The sequence below is a fragment of the Ovis aries genome, chromosome 6 (genome assembly GCF_016772045.2).
Source record: "Ovis aries strain OAR_USU_Benz2616 breed Rambouillet chromosome 6, ARS-UI_Ramb_v3.0, whole genome shotgun sequence".
In the NCBI taxonomy this organism is placed as follows: domain Eukaryota; kingdom Metazoa; phylum Chordata; class Mammalia; order Artiodactyla; family Bovidae; genus Ovis; species Ovis aries.
Window position 1 is genome coordinate 85,115,448 of NC_056059.1, and position 20,353 is coordinate 85,135,800.

Here is a 20,353-nt window from a genome sequence, read left to right on the forward strand (position 1 = left end):
ACAATTTTAATTTCCCAGATTTTCCATACCACCTTTTATATGTCATTGGCCATTTCGCTTCTGTGAATTTCCTGTTTGTACTTTTCATTTATTTTCATATTGGAGTGCTAGACTTTTCACTGGAGATTTTTAGTCTTTCTTACTGCACAGTGACTACCAACCCTTTGTCTATTACATGTGCTGCCATGTAGATTTAAGGAAAATTTTGTAAGCCTATATGCTTGATTTAAAAACATTTTCTACTATGGAAATATATGGTTCTACCTTCTTACTTTCTGTTAGTTTTATTTTTCTTTAAATATGTGTCAGTTATCTAGGTGGGTTCTATGAGAAGTTCTTGGTAAATTTTCCTATAATTCCCCAAACATCAATGTTTCTTCTTTAAAATAAACTATGCCTAAGGCTGATGAATGTTGTTTAAATGTTGTGGATGGTGGTCCCCTTGACCAAAGAGACAAGACTCATTCCCTGAGCTGGACATTTTGATAATAAACTGCTTTTCTGAGGTACAGTTTTCATCAGTACCTTCAGATTGTTTTCATTTGATTCACCAATTTTTTACAAAATTTACGTGATTTTTGTCTTGTGCTCATTGTTTCTGCTTATTTCAGTCATAGTGGACCTAGGTTTAAAGAAAATAATGTCTATAATATTTTCTGTCATGATAAAGGATTGAATGTTTACATGTAAGTGTTATGGGAGGGAGGACTCAGTAGCTTCCTGAGGAAAGAGACAAAAGAATGAGAAATGCTGATCTAAAGTGTGGTTATGATATAATATAATATGAAAGTGAAAGTTGCTCAGTCATATCCAGCTCTTTGGGACCCCATGGACTGTAGCCTCCCAGGCTCCTCTGTCCATGGAATTCTCTAGGTCAGTGTACTGGAGTGGGTAGCTATTCTCTTCCCCAGGGGATATTCCCAACCTGGTATCAAACCCATGTCTCCCACGTTGCAGGCAGATTCTTTACTGTCTGAGCCACCAGGGAAGCCCAAGAATACTGGAGTGGGTAGCCTATCCCTTCCCCAGGGGAATCTTTCCAACCCAGGAATTGAACTGGGGTCTCCTGCATTGCAGGCAGTTTCTTTACCAGTTGAGCTACCAGGGAAGCTCATATTATAATATAATAGTAAATAATTCAGTCTGTGTTCAGCAAACCCATTGAATTTTTCATCATATCTGCAAGTAGCTAAGTGGTGCTCTGTCCTGAATTGTAAAAATATACATAGATTTAGATATGTATATAGATATAGATAAGATCATAGATATATTCAGGTAGCTTTGGAGAGAATGAAAATTCAAAAGTCTCTTTAGAGTTCAGGTAATTATTTTCTTAACATACAGTTGAGAACTTATATCCATTAGCAAAAGCTGGTTATGGGAGTGAAAATAATAGATGAATAAAAGGTGGGTGACAAAAAGAGAATTAAGTCATGAAATTAAAGATTTTTGCAAATATCTCAGTTTTATAGATGGAAGCATGTAGCAGTTGCTACATTTCACTCCAAAGGCAAATGAGTTTAACTGGATGAAGGCAAGTGTCTTGCCATGGCTTTAGGTAAGAAGTGTTGTTGAGGCTGGATGCACAGTAAAAATGAAGAACTATTAGTGGTCTCACTAGTAAAATTAAAGGGTGAATCTTTCAAAAGAATTCCAATTATTGAACAATCTCTATAGCAAGGAAAAGCTATAAAATTCTATACAAAAATGAAGATAAAATTCTGAATATCTACAAAGTAATATGGATACTGTGAATAGACTTTTATTGCTCTGGTTTCTACACCCAAGATGTGAAAAACAGTTAAATTCAACCACATCTTTTTAGTATACTTTTGCATTAAAATAATAAATTTCAATACATACCCACATCATTTTATGGAGGAGTTCTACTTATGAGGCAGAACTGCTAGAGCAGCAGTACCCAAACTTTTAGGCCCCAGGAACCAGTTTCATGGAAGACCATTTTTCCATGGACTGGGATAGGAAGCAATGGTTTTGGGACGATTCAAGCACATTACATGTATTGCTCACTTTATTTCTATTATTGCATCAGCTCCACCTCAGATCATCAGGCATTCGATCTCAGAGGTTGGGGACACCTGCGCTGAGTCTCAGATACAGCTAGTCTCTTTTCCCCTTCTTTCCTGTTTTAGCAAACTTCCAGCAACAAAATAGACAACACTTTGTGATGACAAATATGGCAGTTGCCACACAGGCCAGCAGGAACCCAATGACATCCAGAGAGTGGTACTGGAACCAGGTGAGGTCATGGAGAGCTGGCCGCAAGTGCTTGGCTCCTTTGTGGCGCATGACAAACTCGATCCAGAAGACTGCTCTGTCCAAGGGCTTCATAGGCTGATCATGTTGAATGGCTGATAATCTCATCATATTCTCTTTGTAGCTGAAGGAAAATCAAACCGTTATCATTTATGGAATGAGCTATACTAGATAAATATGTGAAAATTCCTTGCAGATGGTAACAGACTGCAACACAGAGTGGAAGAAAAACAGATAATTTTCTCCGAGGTGATTATTGAGATATTAGCTTATGGGCTAGGATTCCTTAAATGCACAGTTTTCAAGCTACAAAGAAAAGAAAGAAAATGGGAAAGAACAAGATTGTGCATTCTAAAGAATGGAACAAGCTGTCCCAAAGGGAAAGAAAAGAAATTCGTAATATGTTTGTCCAAAGTTTGAATTATCTCATAAAGAATTGTTAATAGACCTGGTAGATGTATTTCAAAATGTTATAATCTAGATATAGCAGGTAAATCAGGGATGAGGTTTGGAGACATGTCCAGATAGGGCTGGTCTTACATTAGTGAAGTGGTGGTTGAGAGTGTGGAAGTAGATTGACTCAGTTTGATTCCTGACTCTTACTTTGTTGGCTGCTTTTTATCCTTCTGTTCCTCTGATTTTTTAAGAAAATTAATTTTACTAACATTTTAAAACATTTTTATGTTTTAAACTTTTAATTTTACTTTGGAGGGCTCAATTATGATAGAATCTGTTTCTCAGATTTTCATTGTTATATAAAATGGCTAGGAATAGTATCTTATCTAGTTATTTTGAGAATATTGTATTGATTCTTAGAGGCATTCCTAGCATGCAGTAGACACTCAGTGTATGCTTACTAGTACTGATGTTCTGGTTCTTGTATTGTTGTTCTGGTTCTTTGTCAGGAGCCTTCTGGAGAAGGCTCAACATTTCACTCTCAGGCATTGCAGACACACTTGTTTCTATTACTGAAATAATGGCAGACTAATAGCCAAGAAGGAAGAATAAAGAGATATAGCTCATGAACCTTAAATCACAAAGTGCTATAACATGGCAGTGTAGTAATAACAATGGAAGTAACTTTTCTCCCTTTACTGTCAAAAACACAGGAGGAGCACTGGGTTTTTGCAAAGACTGCAGTAATCCTGGAAATATATTTTTAATACAAGAGGAATAGACTACAATAAAGAAGTTACTTAAAATGTGTAGTAACACTGTTTTACTAAATACAACATGTAGCATATCATGAACATTCAGTATATTTTCATTTTTGACACCAACATTACATTATTAAAAATTAAAAAGGCATATAAATATCCTAGAGATATGTACATTTACATAAAAACAGCAATTGAAAGATTTGTTTCTCTCAAAAAAAGAAAAAAGTGCTTTTATGCTGCTCACGTAGGACAACAGCTGTGCTAAAATTAAATTTAAATAACACTGCTTATAAAACACACAATGCATTTTGCTGCCATTACTGACACATTCTCAAAATGCTTTCTTTACAGAGTCATTATGACAAAAAGGGGGAATATATACATCATATTTGTGATATTAATATAATTGTGTCATTGAAATTCATGTATATCCTGAAGTGATTTGGAAATAAAATACTTCTGTTTTCAGAAAATGTGTTTTTTAAATAGGGATATCCCAACATAACTCCCTATTCCAAATAAGACAAAAATGAGCACAAATAAAAGAACTCTGAATATAGTGTTTATATTTACAGTATATTTATAGTGTTTACATTTATAAGCTGTATCTACATAGTTGTAATTGAGAAAATTAGAAAATTCTCATTGTTTACCATTTATGAATGATGGGATCAAAATATTATTACAGACTAGCAGATACAGAGAACAATCTATTGGATACCAGATTTGGGGGAGTAGAAACACACAGGTGGGGGAGTAGGAGGCAAAATTACTGGGAATAACATAAGCTCAAGGAGGTTTTATACAACACTGGAAATTTAACCACTATTTGTTAATTACTTTAAATGGAAAATAACCTGTAAGAATTGTGTAACATTTTTTTAAAAAAGGAATATCCCAACATATGGGATTCCCTGGTGGGCACAGATGTAAAGAATTGGCCTGCAATGCAGAGACCTGGTTTGATCCCTGGGTCAGCAAGATCCTCTGGAGAGGGGAGTGGCTACCTATTCCCATGTTCTTGCCTGGAAAATTCCATGGACTGAGGATTAGTGGGATACAGTCTATGGGGTCCAAAGAGTCAAACACAACTGAGAAATCAACACTTTCACTTTTTTATCAACATATCCTTCCCAAGTCAATTATGTTTAGGTTTTATAATTCTTCCAAACAAGACAAAATGACCACAGTAAAACAAACAAACAAACAAACAAACAAACCACACCAAGAATATACCCACATTTATAAATAGGATATACATATTTGAAACTGGGTGGTAGAAAGTTATAGCTGTTTATTATTTATCAGAGATGGAGTCAAAATATTAGCATGGAAAACTTGGAAAATAGTAAATGTAATTGGAATTTGAAATGGATTATGTCACGGTGGTTTACTGAAAATAAACCATCTTTTAAGAGTTTAAAACATTTGAGAAGTTCACATGCTGAAAGAAAGTAAAGTGGGCAGATGAGTATCCATATTGTTCATGGTTCCCTACAATAACTTTGTTTTCAATGCTTCTAAATCCATTAGAATTTCAATGGTTCTTCTCATTCTAATGATTAAGTTTTCAAAATTTCTCCACTATCTTTAAAACACTGACAAACCTTTTCCATAAAACCATGAAAAATACTTAATCTGACATTCGCAACCCGTTATTTTTGTCTGTTTTCAAAACATTGAGCAAATCTTACACCTCATAGTGCTTATGTGAGGACTCATGGCTGCCTCCCTCGCCTTCAGATTAGAACTTCTCTAGAAAGATTGGCTAGTAAAGAAAAAAAAAAAAAAATATATATATATACATACATATATATATATATACACTTACGAAGGATTATTGATGACTTCCTTCAATGCGTTGAGCAAATCTCTTGTTGACATTGTTTCCAAGTCCAACCTGACAGCTGTTCCCTTGGATTTCATTCGAGCGATGTTATCAGCTTGATCATCAAACAAAGGAGTGCCCACTATAGGGATCCCATGATAGATGGCCTCATAAACACCATTGCTTCCACCATGAGTTATAAAGGCTTTGGTTTTTGGATGGCCTAGGATTGAGTGAATTTCAGGAAGATTATTAATTATAACAGTATAAAATAAGAAATGGGTATTATAAGGCACTGGAAGAAGCAGTATCTTTTAGATAACATTATTATGTATATTGAAAGTGCTTTTAACTTGCTTTCAGAACTCAGGGAAGAAACAGCTATGTCTGCTGAAGGGGTAAATGAAGATTTTGTGAAAGAAGAGCTGAGTCACTTGAACATCACAAATGAATCCAGGATTGGCAGGTGAACAACTTGAAAGACCATTCTGGGTGAACGAAACCACATGTGCAAAGAAAGAGGAGGGCATGCCAGAATTTATTCACCTAAAGATATAGTGAAGTCATTTAGTTTGATAGGAATGGTGTCAGGGGAAAAGAAGGATAATGGTAGTGGCACTGGAACCAGAGGAAGGAAAAGCTAAATTTTATCATGAAGTGTGTTATTGCTTCACAAAAATGATTGTGCATTTTTTTAAATAGGAAATTGAGAGTCATTGGTAATGGCAGAAGAGTTCTTCTTTTTAGTAGCATTTAACATACCTCTACAGAATGGAAATGATAAGTATAAGGAAAGAATTCAGAGACAGAACAACAATCCAGGAAATCATTGAAAAGTTCACTGTGAGAAGTAATTACAGCTGAAGTAAAGATTCTGGCTGTGAGGGATGTGACTATGTAGAATAAACTGACAACTGTTATGTGTTCTCCTTTTTTTCTCATAGCAAAGAAAATTATAATAAAGTAGTCAAGTTTTCCTTTTCAGTGTTTTAATAATTGCTTTGTAAGTGTGTTTCCTGTTGAAGCACTCTCACTCTGCTCGGCTGTTACTCATGTTTTCATTATTTGTTGTGACAAGTCTCACCAAGAAGGTCATTCTGGGGAAACCATTTATACAACTGGGTGTTGGGTCCTAAGTTATCTGGTTTTTTGCCATCATATCTCCATAGCACCTGTTAAAAGTAAAGGAAATACTTTATTTTATGAGTTGAACTTCAAAGTTATACTAATAATTTCTAAATTGACTAAGATACGTATAATTACATGCCTTCCATATGACATGTAAGGAAATGAAGACATATGAAGTAATGGTAACTAGTAATACAAAGACATAAATAGGAATACCTACGTTTGATGTATTAATTATGTACACATGATGGCAGAGACAAGTGAGATTTTCAATGAACAATTCAAATATTAAAAAAAAAAAAACCCTGCTTTGTTGTTGCTTTACAGTCATTAAGTTGTGTCCAACTCTTTGCACGCCATGGAGTGCAGCATGCTAGGCTTCCCTATCCTTCACGATCTCTCAGAAGTTGCTCATATTCATATGCATTGATTCGGTGTTGCTATCCAAGCAACACATCCTCTGTCACTCCCTTTCCCTCCTGCTCTTAATCTTTCTCAGCATCAAGGTCTTTTTCAATGAGTCATCTCTTTGCATCAGGTGGCCAAGGGTATTGGAGCTTCAGCTTCAGCATCAGTCCTTCCAATGAATATTCAAAGTTAATTAACTTAGGAATGACCAGTTAGATCCTGCTGTCCAGGGGACTCTCAAGAGTCTTCTCCAACACCACAATTCAAAAGCATCAATTTTTGGCACTCAGCCTTCTTTATGGTCCAACTCTCACATCCATACATGACTACTGAAAAACCATAGCTTTGACTATATGGACTTTTCCAGGCAAGTGTTGTCTTTGATTTTTAATACACTGTCTAGACTTGTCATAGCTTTTCTTTCATGGATAGGTGGTTTTATTTCTAATACAATAAGTCAGTGGCAGATTACACATAACCTACATATTCATTTGCTTTCTTTATATGCTAGTGCTCATTTTCAAAAGTCAATATTTACTGATTTATTTTTGACTGCTATAAAAGAGTTTACTTATACCAAGTAGTTAAAATGGGAAGTTATATTATTAGAATTTTACACATTTTGATTACAAAGAAGAAAACGTATGCAGTCAATCACCTAAGATAAATATTTTGGCTTATTTATAATTTATTAATCCCCTTCATAGATCACAGCCTTGTCATGGTAAAGCGCCTTGTGTAACTCAATGAAGCTATGAGCCATGCTCTGCACGGCTACCCAAGGGCAGATGGGTCATAGCGGATTGTTCTGACAAACTGTGGTCCACTGGAGGAGGGAATGGACAACTACTCCAGTATTTGTGCCATAAGAACCACATGAACAGTATGGAAAGACAAAATATATGACACTGGAAGATGAGTTCTCCAGGTCAGAAGGTGTCCAATATGCTGTTGAGGAAGAGTGGAGGGCAATTACTAATAGTTCCAGAAAGAATGAAGTGACTGGGCCAATGAAGAAATGATGCTTAGCTGTGGATGTGTCTGGTGGTGAAAGTCTGATGCTGTAAATAACATAGGATCCTGGAATGTGAGGCCAATGAAATCAAGGTAGGTGGACATGGTCAAGCAGGATTTGGCAAGAGTAAATATCAACATCTTAGGAATCCATGAACTAAAATGGTCAAGTTCAATGAATTTAATTCAGGTGACCATTATATCTACTACTGTGGTTAAGAATCCATTAGAAGAAATGGAGTAGCCTCACAGTTAACAAAAAGGTCTGAAATGCAGTGCTTGGGTGCAATCTCAAAAAGCACAGAATGATCTTGGTTCATTTCCAAGGTAAACCATTCAACATCACAGCAATCCAAGTCTGTGCCCCAACCACTAATGCTGAAGAAGCTGAAGTCAATTGATTTCAGCAAGACCTACAAGACCTTCTAGAATTAAAAGTTAAAAAAAAAAATTAAGAAGTCTTTTCATCATGGGGATAGGAATGTAAAAGTAAGAAGTCAAGAGACACCTAGGATAAGAGGCAAGTTTGGCCTTGTAGTACTAAAAGAAGCAGGCAAAAGCTAACAGACTTTAGTTAAGAGAACACACTGGTCATAGTAAACATCCTTTTCCAACAACTGATGACTCTACACAGGGACATCACCAGATGGTCAATACTGAAATCAGATTAATTATATTCTTTACAGCCAAAGATAGACGCTCTATACAGTCAACAAAACAAGACCTGGAGTTGACTGTGGTTCAGATCATGAGCACCTGAGTGCAAAATTCAGATTTGAATTGAAGAAAGACTTAAATTGAAAGCGGGGAAAACCGCTAAGCCATTCAGGTATGACAGAAATCAAATTACACAGTGGAGGTGACGAATAGATTCAAGGGATTATATCTCATATACAGAGTGCCTGAAGAACTGTGGATAGAGGTGTGTAACATTGTACAGGAGGCAGCGATCAAAACCATCCCAAAGAAAAGGAAATGCCAGAAGGGAAAATGGTTATCTGAGGAGGCTTTATAAATAGTTGAGAAAAGAAAGGGAGTGAAAGCCAAGGGGGAAAGGAAAAGAAAGATATACTCAACTGAATGCAGAATTCCAGAGGATAGATAGGAGAGATAAGAAGGACTTCTTCAATGAACAGTGCAAAGAAATAGAGAAATCAATGGGGTGTGAAAGACTAGAAGTCTCTTCAAGTAAATTAGAGATCCCAAGGGATTATTTCATGCAAAGATGGGCACAATAAAGGACAGAAATGGTATGGACCTAACAGAAGCAGAAGATATTAAGAAGAGGTGGCAAGAATACACAGAAGAACTATACAAAAGAGGTCTTAGTAACCTGGATAACCATGATGGTGTGGTCACTCATCTAGAGCCACACACCTTGGAGTGTGAAGAAAATGGGACCATAGGAAGTATTACTGTGAAGAAAGGTCGTGGAATTTCAGCTGAAATATTTCAAATCCTAGAAGATGGTATTGTTAAAGTGCTGCACTCAATATGCCAGCAAATTTGGAAAACATAACAGTGGCCACAGGACTGGGAAAGGTCAGTTTTCATTCCAAACCCAAGGATGGGTAATGCCAAAGAATGTTCAAAGTACTGTAAAATTGTGTTCCTTTCACATGCTAGCAAGGTAATACTCAAAAATCATTTATCTCGGCCTGAGCAGTACATGAACCAAGAACTTCCAGATGTGCAATCTGGGTTTAGAAAAGGCAGAGGAACCACAGATCAAATTGCCATCATTCATTAGATCGTAGAAAAAGCAAGAGAATTCCAAAAAAACATCTACTTCTGCTTCACTGACTATGTTAACCTTTGACTGTATGGATCACAACAAACTGTGGAAAATTCTTAAAGAGCTGGGAATACCAGACCACCTTAACTGTCTCCTGAGACACTTGTATGCAGGTGAAGAAGCAACAGTTAGAACCAGACATGAAACAACAGACTGGTTCAAAATGGGGAAAGGAGTACACAAAAGCTGTATATTGTCACTCTGCTTACTTAACTTACATATGCACAGTGCCTCATGTAAAATACTGGGCTCAGTGACTCACAAGCTGGAATCAAGCTTGCTGGGAGAAATATCAATAACCTCAGATATGTAGAGGACATCACCCATATGACAGAAAGTGAAGAGGAACTAAAAAGCCTCTTGATGAAGTGAAAGAGGAGAGTGAAAAAGTTGGCTTAAAGCTCAACATTCAGAAAACGAAGATCATGGCATCTGGTCCCATCACTTCATGGGAAATAGATGGGGAAACAGTGAAAAGAGTGTCAGACGTTATTTTTGGGGGCTCCAAAATCACTGCAGATGGTGACTGCAGCCATGACATTAAAAGACGCTTACTCCTTGGAAGGAAAGTTATGACCAACCTAGATAACATATTCAAAAGCTGAGTCATTACTTTGTCAACAAAGGTCCATGTAGTCAAGTCTGTGGTTTTTCCAAGAGTCATGTATGGATGTGAGATTTGGACTGTGAAGAAGGCTGAGTGCTGAAGAGTTGATGCTTTTGAACTGTGGTGTTGGAGAAGACTCTTGAGAGTCCCTTGGACTGCAAGGAGATCCAACCAGTCCATTCTGAAGGAGATCAGCCCTGGGTGTTCATTGGAAGGACTGATGCTAAAGCTGAAACTCCAGTACCTTGGCCACCTCATGCGAAGAGTTGACTCATTGGAAAAGACTCTGATGCTGGGAGGGATTGGGGGCAGGAGGAGAAGGGGACGACAGAGGATGAGATGGCTGGATGATATCACCAACTCGATGGACATGAGTTTCAGTGAACTCTGGGAGTTTGTGATGGACAGGGAGGCCTGGCGTGCTGCATTCATAGGGTCGCAAAGAGTCAGACACGACTGAGTGACTGAACTGCACTGAAAGAGACTCTTGATGTGGGTGAAAGAGGAAAGTGAAAAAGCTGTCTTAAAACTCAACATTCAAAACAATACGTTCATGACTTTTGGTCCCATCACTTCATGGCAAATATATGGGGAAAATGTGGAAGCTGTGACATATTTTATTTTCTTGGGCTCGAAAAGCATTGTGGATGGTGACTGTAGCCATGAAATGAAAAGACACTTGCTTCTTGAAAGAAAAGCTATGACAAATCTAGACAGAATATTAAAAGCAGAGACATCATTCTGCCAAAAGAGGTCCATATAATGAAAGCGATATTTTTTTCCAGTAATCATGTGTGGATATGAGAGTTGGATAGTAAAGAAGGTTAGGTGAGGTAAGATAAGGTGAAGTCACTCAGTCATGTCCTACTCTCTGAGGCCCCACAGACTTTGGTCTACCAGGCTCCTGTATCCATGGGATTTTCCAGGCAAGAGTACTGGAGTGGGTTGCCATTTCCTTCTCCAGAGGATCTTCCCAACCCAGGGATCGAACCCAGGTCTCCTGCATTGTAGGCATACGCTTTACCATCTGAGCTACCCAGGAAGTCCTTAAAGAAGGTTAAGCATCGCTGAAGAGTTAATGCTTTTGAATTGTGGTGCTGGAGAAGATTCTTGAGAATCCCTTGGACTGCAAGGACATCAAACCAGTTAATCCTAAAGGAAGCCAATCTTGAATATTCATTGGAAGTACTGATGCGGAAGCTCCAATACTCTGGCCACCTGGTAACTGTTTGGAAAGATCTTGATCTGGGAAAGGTTGAAGGCAAAAGGAGAAGGGCTGGCAGAGGATGACATGGTTAGATAGCATCACTAAATCAATGGACATGAATCGTGGCAAACCCGGGTGATAGTGAAGGACAGGGGAGCCCAGCATGCTGTAGTCCATGGGATTGCAATGATTCAGACGACTTAATGACTAAGCAACAACAGCATAATTTTTTAATAATGTTAATTAGTGCTGCTGAAGAAGTATGTTCTCTTAACTTACAAATTATTAAGCCCTACTTCCAAAAACAATGAAAAGTGGAATTGTTTGACTTGAATCAATATTGCATGACTACATTTATTGTTAAAATTTAACTCCCAAGAGCATCTGTATGTGTTGTGTCCTCAGAAGTCCTTCAAAGAAAAGGAACAAGTGACTAAGTGATAGGAAATGTCTAAAATCATCTCTTTACAGAGTTTCACAGACTTATTAAATAGTTGTCCATGATTAAGTTATTGTATCTACCTTTTGTGGAATTTGAGCGAAGGCTGATGCAATCACCTCGGCTCTGTCTTCTGACATGTTACTGACCATTGACCCCAAAGAAAACACCACAATTCCATTTTCACCAGAGCTCTGCACAAACTCTTCCATTTCCTGTGAAAAAAGAATTTGCCCCATCACAAAACAGCAGCAACATAGCATACATTATTGAAGGGATTGATACAAGCAACTAAAGAGAGAAAATCAGAAATTGTCTCTAGATTAGAGATTTCTTACAAAAATATTGTGGTAAGATACACATGGCATAAAATTTACTTTCTTAATTGTTCCTAAGTGTATAGTATAGTAGTGTTAAGTATACTCACATTGTGCAACCAATCTCCAGATCTTTTTCATCCGACAAAACTGGAAGTCTATGACCATTACGAAACTCTACTTTCCTCTTTCTCTAGCCTTTGGCAAGTTTCATTCTACTTTGTTTCTACAAATACGATTAGTCTGGATACTTCTTATAAGTTGAATTGTAGAGTATTTGTCTTTTTCTGACTAGTTATTTTCACTTAATGTAAGGTTCATTCATGTTGTGACATGTGTCAGAATTTCCTTTTAAAGGTGAGTAATATTCCATTGTTTGTATATATGATATTTGTTTATTGCTTCCTCTGTTGATGGACATTTGGGTTGCTTAAACCTCTTGGCTCCTGTGAATAGAGCTTTCATGAATATGTTGTACAGATATCTCATTGGGATCCTAATTTCAATTATTTTGGATATAAACCCAGAAAAGGAATTACTGAGCTCTATGTGTAGACAGGTTTTATATTAGAAAGTACACATTATTCTTATTACATACTATAAAGTTAGCTAATAGAGTGATTTCCCTCCCTCACCCACCCCACTCTCCCAATTCTCTTGAACATATTAACTTCACATCTTGGACTTTGGTCAGTTGTACTAATAAATATTTAACACTAAAAAATCATTAAAGATTTTTTGAGGGACTTTATATTATTTTTTATAATTTTTTTAAAAAATTTTTTATCCTTGAGATCCTGGGAAAAGAATGGGTGATATGAGGTCCATTTCTGCCATTATATATATTTGTGCAAATGTGTTTCTGTATAAGCAGGAAATAAGATAGAGCCAGTACTAGTGTTGACAAGGAGATGCTATTAAACTATATTATCTTCAGACTCTTCATTAGTCTTGATGTTAATTACTAACATAGATTCTTGGAAGGAAGTTACTTGCCAGATTCAACTCCCTTTGGTTCTTTGTTATTATAATTCTGCTAACTCATTTATTTATTCCAGACAGACTTTTTGAGAATTATTTAGGTATTCATTAGTATTTCATTTCCTGACTATGAGCACTATGAAAAAATATATGATCTGAATCAGTTCATGGCATTCATTCAGCTCTGTAATCCTATTCTTCATCTTAGACTTTGTCATAATTTCCAAACTCTGTCTAAAATACTAACTACTGACTTGAAGAGTCAAGTATTATAGTTTGGAAGTTCTATGAAATAGTTCTGTGAGTTCTATTTATAATCCAAATTTACACTTGTATAGTTACTTATTTGAGAGACCATATTGCTGTGTTTCTTTACATATGATGCCTTTGTCCTGAGCTTGCATAATTAATGTCACAGACGGATGTGTTATGTCTAACTGCCGTGAAGGACATTCAACTTGACTTCAATGAGTCCCCCTGGGAGCACCTGCTCCACTGAGGAAAAGGTGCCCAGGGCTTTCTGCAGCACAGGTCGGGTCAGCTTTTGAGTAATTCAGTTCTAACTAAATAAGGCTCCAGGTGAATCCGTATTTGCCTGGAATTTTTTCTGAATTATCTTGCTTTGTGGTCCTGATCCTTTCTGATTAAAAAAAGTTACTTTCTATACTAGAATAATTCCAAATGTTGAATGACAACCCAGCCCAATATTCCTGTCTGGGAAATCCCATTGACAGAGGAGACTAGCTGGCTATAGTTCATAGGGTCATGAAGAGTCAGACATGACTGAGCATGTATGCATATTCACTGTTCTGCACCTTAGATTTCTAGTATTTATTTTCTAAAAAATGCAAATTTGTATCCTTAAACAACATTTCTCCTGTTCTTCCAACTCTCAGTCCTGGCAACTACCATATTACTCTGTTATTATAAGTTTGGCATTTTTAGATTTCGTATACAAGTGATTTATTACAGTATTTGTCCTTCTCTGTTTTTTCAAAAAGATAAACAAAATTGAAAACCTTTAGTTAGAGTAATCAAGAAAAAAAGTGACTCAAATAAATAAGATTAGAAATGAAATGGAGACATTACAACTAATACTGAAAAATTACATAGGATCCCATGACTACCATGAATAATCATAAGCTAAGAAATTATTAATACATATATGAGAAGAATGGAGAACTTCTTAAAAGCAGAACCTACCAAGAATGAATCAGGAAGAAGTAGAAAATCTGAACAGTCCTACTAAGTAAAGAAATTGAATTGGTAATCAAAAACCTATCAACACACGAAAGGCCCAGGGCCTGATGGCTTCACTGATGTATTCTATGAAATATTATAGAATAATTAATGCTAGTTCTTCAAAAAATCTCAGGAATTAAAGAGGAGGGTAGGAACATTTCCAAAGTCATCCTACAAGGTCATCACCATGATCATGATACCAAATAGATAAGCACATTGCAAGAAGATAAAACTAAAGTCAATATCCAGATTGAGTATTGTTGCAAAAATTCTCAACAAAATATCAACAAGCCAAATTCAAGAGCACATTAAAAGAATTATATAGTAAGACCATGTGAGATTTATCTCTGTGATGCAAGGATAAATAGAATGAACAATAAAATAACTTGATTATCTCAATAGATGTCCAAAAAACTTTTGACAAGATATGACATTCTTTCATGAGGAAACCCTCAACATATAGGGTATAGAAGGAACATATCTCAATGTAATAAAGAACATATATGACAAGCCCAAAGCTAACGTTATACTCAACAGTGAACACTTGAAAGCTTTTTCTCTAATCAGAAACAAAACAAGGATGCCTGCTCCCACTATATAGAATTCAGTTTCCTTACTGTGTACTAATAATGAAACATCTGGGAAAAACTATCCCATTCACAATAGCATCAAAAGGAAGAAAATAGCTAGAAATAAATTTAATCACTGACGTGAAAGATCTGTACAGTGATAACTATAAGAAATTGTAGAAATAGAAGAAAACACAAATAAATGGAAAGTCATCATATGACATGGACCAGAAGACTAATACTGCAAAAATGTTGACATTACCAAAAGCCCAAAGAATCACACCTTGAAATTTCATATTTACCACAAAGTTTCAATATTTCAAATAGTGTACTGGCCCCCAAATAGACACATAGACCATGGAACAGCATACAGGGTTCAACTAATAGTCAACAAGGGAGCAACAAAGGGAGACAAAAACACCAATTGTGGAAATGTTAGTCACTTCTTTCTTTTCTGAGAAAACTGGATAAACTATGAAAAAAACAAAAACCAGACCACTCACAAAAACAACTCAAAATGTATCAATGTATCAATGACTTAAATGTATCAATGACTTAAACACAAGACCAGATACCATAACATCCCTAAAAGAAAATATAAGGTTAGAAACTCCTTGACACTGGTCCTGAAAATGATGTTTTTGTATAGGACATCTAGACCACAACAAAAGGGAAAAAATCACAAGTGGGGCTACATCAAGCTTAAAAGCTTCTGCACAGCAAAGGAAATAATCAACAAGATGAAAATGTGATCTACAGAGTGGAAGAAAAGTTTTGTAACCACATATTGAATGAGGCGTTAAGATCCAGAATATATGCACAACTCACACAACAAAATTCAATTAAAGAATGGGCAGATGAACAAAATAGACCCTTTACAAAGAAGATTTCCAAATGGTCACCAGGTATAGGAAAAGATACTCAACATCAGTAATCATCAGGGAAATGTATTTCAAAATCACAATCAGATATTACCTCCCCCCTATTAGAAAGTCTATAACCAAGAAGAGAAAAGTGTTGTGAGAATGTGGAGAAAAGTGAATGCTTGTACACTCTCAGTGGGAATGTAAATTGGTTTAACCCTTATGGAACATACATTGAAGGTTCCTAAAACAGTTAAAGATAGATCTATTGTATGATCCAGCAATTCTACTTCTGGGTACACAGTCAAAGGAAATAAAAACAGGATATAGAAGAGGTATATGGGCTCCATGTTGACTGCAGCATTATTCACAATTAGCTAAGGGAAAAAACTTAAGTGCCCACCAATGGATGAATTATTTAAAGATGTTTCATAGATACACACAGATATGCACACACACACACACGGAGACACATGTGCTCAGAATGAAATGTTATTCACCCACGAGAAAGAAGGAAATCCTGCCATTTTGGACAATATGGGTGGACTTTGAAGACATTATGCTAAAACGTGTGCTGTCATTTTAATCTTTATTCTCTTCCTATAATCAAATAATCCACTATGATATATATCCGAAAAGTTGTAATCCTAGCTTATGCCTTTTTAATCTTCAAGAAAACTGTGATCTCATTATATTTGTTATTTTCCAAGTAAATATTTTATTGTATCTCATTTTTATTGTATCTCCTTTAATATATTTTATTGTATCTGATTTAGTATAATTTACCATTTCCTAGTGGCTCAGATGGTAAAGAACGTGCCTGGAGTGCAGGAAACCAGGATTTGATCTCTGGGTCGGGAAGATCCCCTGGAGAAGGGAATGGCTGCCTACGCCAGTATTCTTGCCTGGAGAATCCCATGGACAGAGGAGCCTGGTGGGCTACAGTCCATAGTGTCACAAAAAGTCAGATATGACTGAAGTGACTTAGCAGCAGCAGCATTTAATATAAAGATTTTAAATGTCAGGAATTTTTAAGGTTTTGGCTATCAGATGAAGAAGATGAAATATTAAAGTATTTTTGTAAGTTTTAAGGCTTTTCACCACAGCACTAGCTAAAATAAATGCCCATTTCCAACAATAGAAATGAATGTACATATAACTGTATGTTTTCATTCCCAACCTAGAGATTTATTTAAACTTATTTAAAGTAAATCATCCTGATTCATGTCAATGTATGGCAAAACCCACCACAATAATGTAAAGTAATTATCCTCCAATTAAATTAATTTAAAATAAAGAAAAAAACGAGTTAATGTGATATATCTGTGAATACTGTATTCTAGCTTTCACTCATTATTGTCTATATCTAGCAATAATCTGCTAAATGGTCTCTTCCTACTCTTTACCATTTACAATCCAACCCAGTGACGACATCTTGCTTTTTATTTTTAATAATATATGACTATCTCTTTCTCAGGGTTTCTGTCATAGCTCAGTCAGTAAAGAGTCTGCCGGCAATGCAGGAGACCTGGGTTGGATTCCCAGGTTGGGAAAATCCTCTGGAGAAGGAAATGGCAACCCGCTCCAGTATTCACACTTGGAGAATCCCATGGACAGAGGAGCCTGGCAGTCTGCAGTCATTGTGATGGCAAGAGTCGGACACAACTTAGAGACCAAACCACTGCCATCACCTCTTTCTTTCTTAATCCTTTCAATATTCTTCCCAATGCCCCAACTAGATGTTTCCAATCTTTACAATTATCTGTCTCCAACTTACCTCTATAGCATCATCTTCTTTATTCAGCCTTTTCCTATCCAAACTAAACTTGGACTTTTTGGCAACTGTCATTACTACTCCAGCTACCTTTCTTTTATATCTTCTTCCAACTGAGCTACGAGAGAAGTCCATATCTTCTTCCACCCCTGCCCTATTCCTCTGTTTATTCCTGAGCATCCTTCAGATCTCGTAACTGTCTGTGAATCAGAGATACATTATATGATTCATGCTGAATATTTCTTTAGCACTCTGGTCTTTCCATCTTATAACATTTTTTACAACTTGATTGTGTTCTGTCATTTCAGGTGGACTGTCAGGTGGTAGAAACTGTGCCTACACCATTTGCCTATATTAGCACTCACTTCTGGAATATGCTATATACAAATTATCCTGTAATAATTATAATACAATTATAATGTAACGTATTATAGTGAGATGAGGTGTTTGGATGGCATCACCAGGTGATAATATTGCTATCATTTTATTTATATGAAATATATATTTTTATATAGAACTATGTGTCCTTTAATGAATGATGCTTCTCTATGTGTGAATAACGAAATTGCAGTTTAATTGATGTATTATCAAAGTGTCCCATGTACTCTAGTTTATTCTGTAATGATAATGAAATTCAGATAGTTGTGTTGATACAGAAATACATCAGTTTCTAGGTGGAAGCTCACTTTACCCAGGTTCCCATATCTGACTACCTGTAATCAAACATTCTAAATAAAGAATACACAATATTCCTATTGAAAACACAAAGTTCACAAAGAACAGCAAGGAGGAGTAGGTGACCTTAGGCAGAGGCTTGGCAGGTTTGCAGTGGAGCCCTCCAACAAATTCAACATTTGGTAGTCGTGGACGAGGAAATGAAATGTCCCAGTAGCTTCGAATGAGCCACATTTCGGCTTTCCCCATTGTCTCTGATAAGGTAGTAGGTCTTCCTGAAAGTAAAAAGGAAAACAACAACAAATGTTTGATCAAATGAGACTATTGTCATGTGTGTATATTAGATACTTTTTGTAAAGGAACTTGGGATGTTTTGGCCACGATATTTGAATGTGTTTGTTTCTTGATATATCTATACATAGCATAGTATAGGATAATAAAGTATATCTGGAATACATCTGTTTCTACATAAGCAGAAACAATTTCTAAAAGCTAGCTGGATACTTATACTACAAATATGTGTATAACTCTCAATGTACATGTCTTCATTTATCAAGACAGTTTATGAGATTCTTAATGACTTTAAGTTAAAAAAAGAAGTTTTGTAAGTTGGATAGTCACTTGCAGATGTCCTAGGTACTTCAGTCTGTGGTAAATGACTTCCTGGTATCCGATACTAGTAATGGGCTTTACCCTACCCTCTAATTTAAGTGTTTGCATAATATTTGTTAGATTGAGGGTCATTTTATATTTTTATTTCACTGTTTCACTTATTTGAGATAAATTTTTGTGAATTTATATTTAGACAAACTCAACTTCCAAGGCACTAGGAAAAATAAGACTTCATTCTACCAACTAAAAACATGAATTACCTAGCCGTTTTGCTGCTAAGTGATAACTGACTCTTTTCAACTCCGTGGACTATAGCCCAACAGGCTTCTCTGTCCATGGGATTTCCCAGGCAAAAACACTGGAATGGAATGCCATTTCCTTTTCCAAGGGATCTTCCTGACCAAAGGATCAAACCTGTGTCTCCTGCCTTGGCAGGTAGATTCTCTACCACTGAGCTATCAGGAAGCCCAACTTACCTAGTACTTCACTGTAAAACGGATTCCACTTCTTATTGTCATATGCTGTGAAGAAAAGGTCAAAATAAAGCGTATATAACATATTTTTGACCCTCTCCATGAATGTCATGCGATCACTTAATTCTGAAAACATAACAGGTACATAAGATGGTGGGAATGGAAGTCTTCCGCTATTCTTTTCAATTATATGGCCAGGTGAGGTGTAATGACTGTACACGAATGGTATTTTAAGTAATTCAGCCAGCAGTTCACCACAGGGTCCAACGGCATCTGCAATAAGGATATCAAACCTTGATTCCTGTAGTTTTGTCATTAATTTCTTGTTGGAAACAGCGTCCTTACACATACTTAAAGTAGTATCAAAAAATTCCCAAAATAAACTTTTCACTGTTGACAAATAGGACCAAAAGGAATCTTTTGCCGCATATGTCCATTCCTCAATAAGACGTTCTATAAAATTCTCATAATCACTCTTTGTTAAAGTTGTAGGAAAAGTCTCAAATCTCATAGTAGATGGTTTGCTGGAATTAGGAATAGTGGAAGCTGAAGATATCAGAACAGTCACCTCATGACCCCTCGTGACAAGTTCGTCCAGAATTGTCTTCATATTCATCCAGTGACTAAATTCCACCGCCACACCAGCACCTTTCCACAACTCCCACCGCTAAAGCAACAAGTCAGCTGTAGCAGCAGCAGAAGCGAGAGTCTTTTCATAGACATCTTGCTCATATGCAGTCCTTTAAAAATAACTACTGTAAACTTTTGCTATTGCTCAGGCTTGTATCCAGAAGTCATCAACCAGAAGTTAAATTATAACTCCTATTCCTTAAAAAGTAGATTACATGAATAGTCAGCAGATGTGGAAATCAAGTGAAAAGGCAAAGTGCAGAACATTTCAACATTATACAATGTGTTTAGTATTGATTTTTCAGTGCTGTCACCCATCTTGTACACACACATCAATTATATTCTATGAGAAAG

The 20,353-nt window shown here is 36.4% G+C and overlaps 1 pseudogene; it reads right to left on the bottom strand.

Annotated features, from left to right (window-relative positions):
- Window positions 1–1,740: 1,740 nt before the first annotated feature.
- Window positions 1,741–20,128, bottom strand: LOC114115343 (UDP-glucuronosyltransferase 2B4-like; annotated as a pseudogene).
- Window positions 20,129–20,353: the final 225 nt, after the last annotated feature.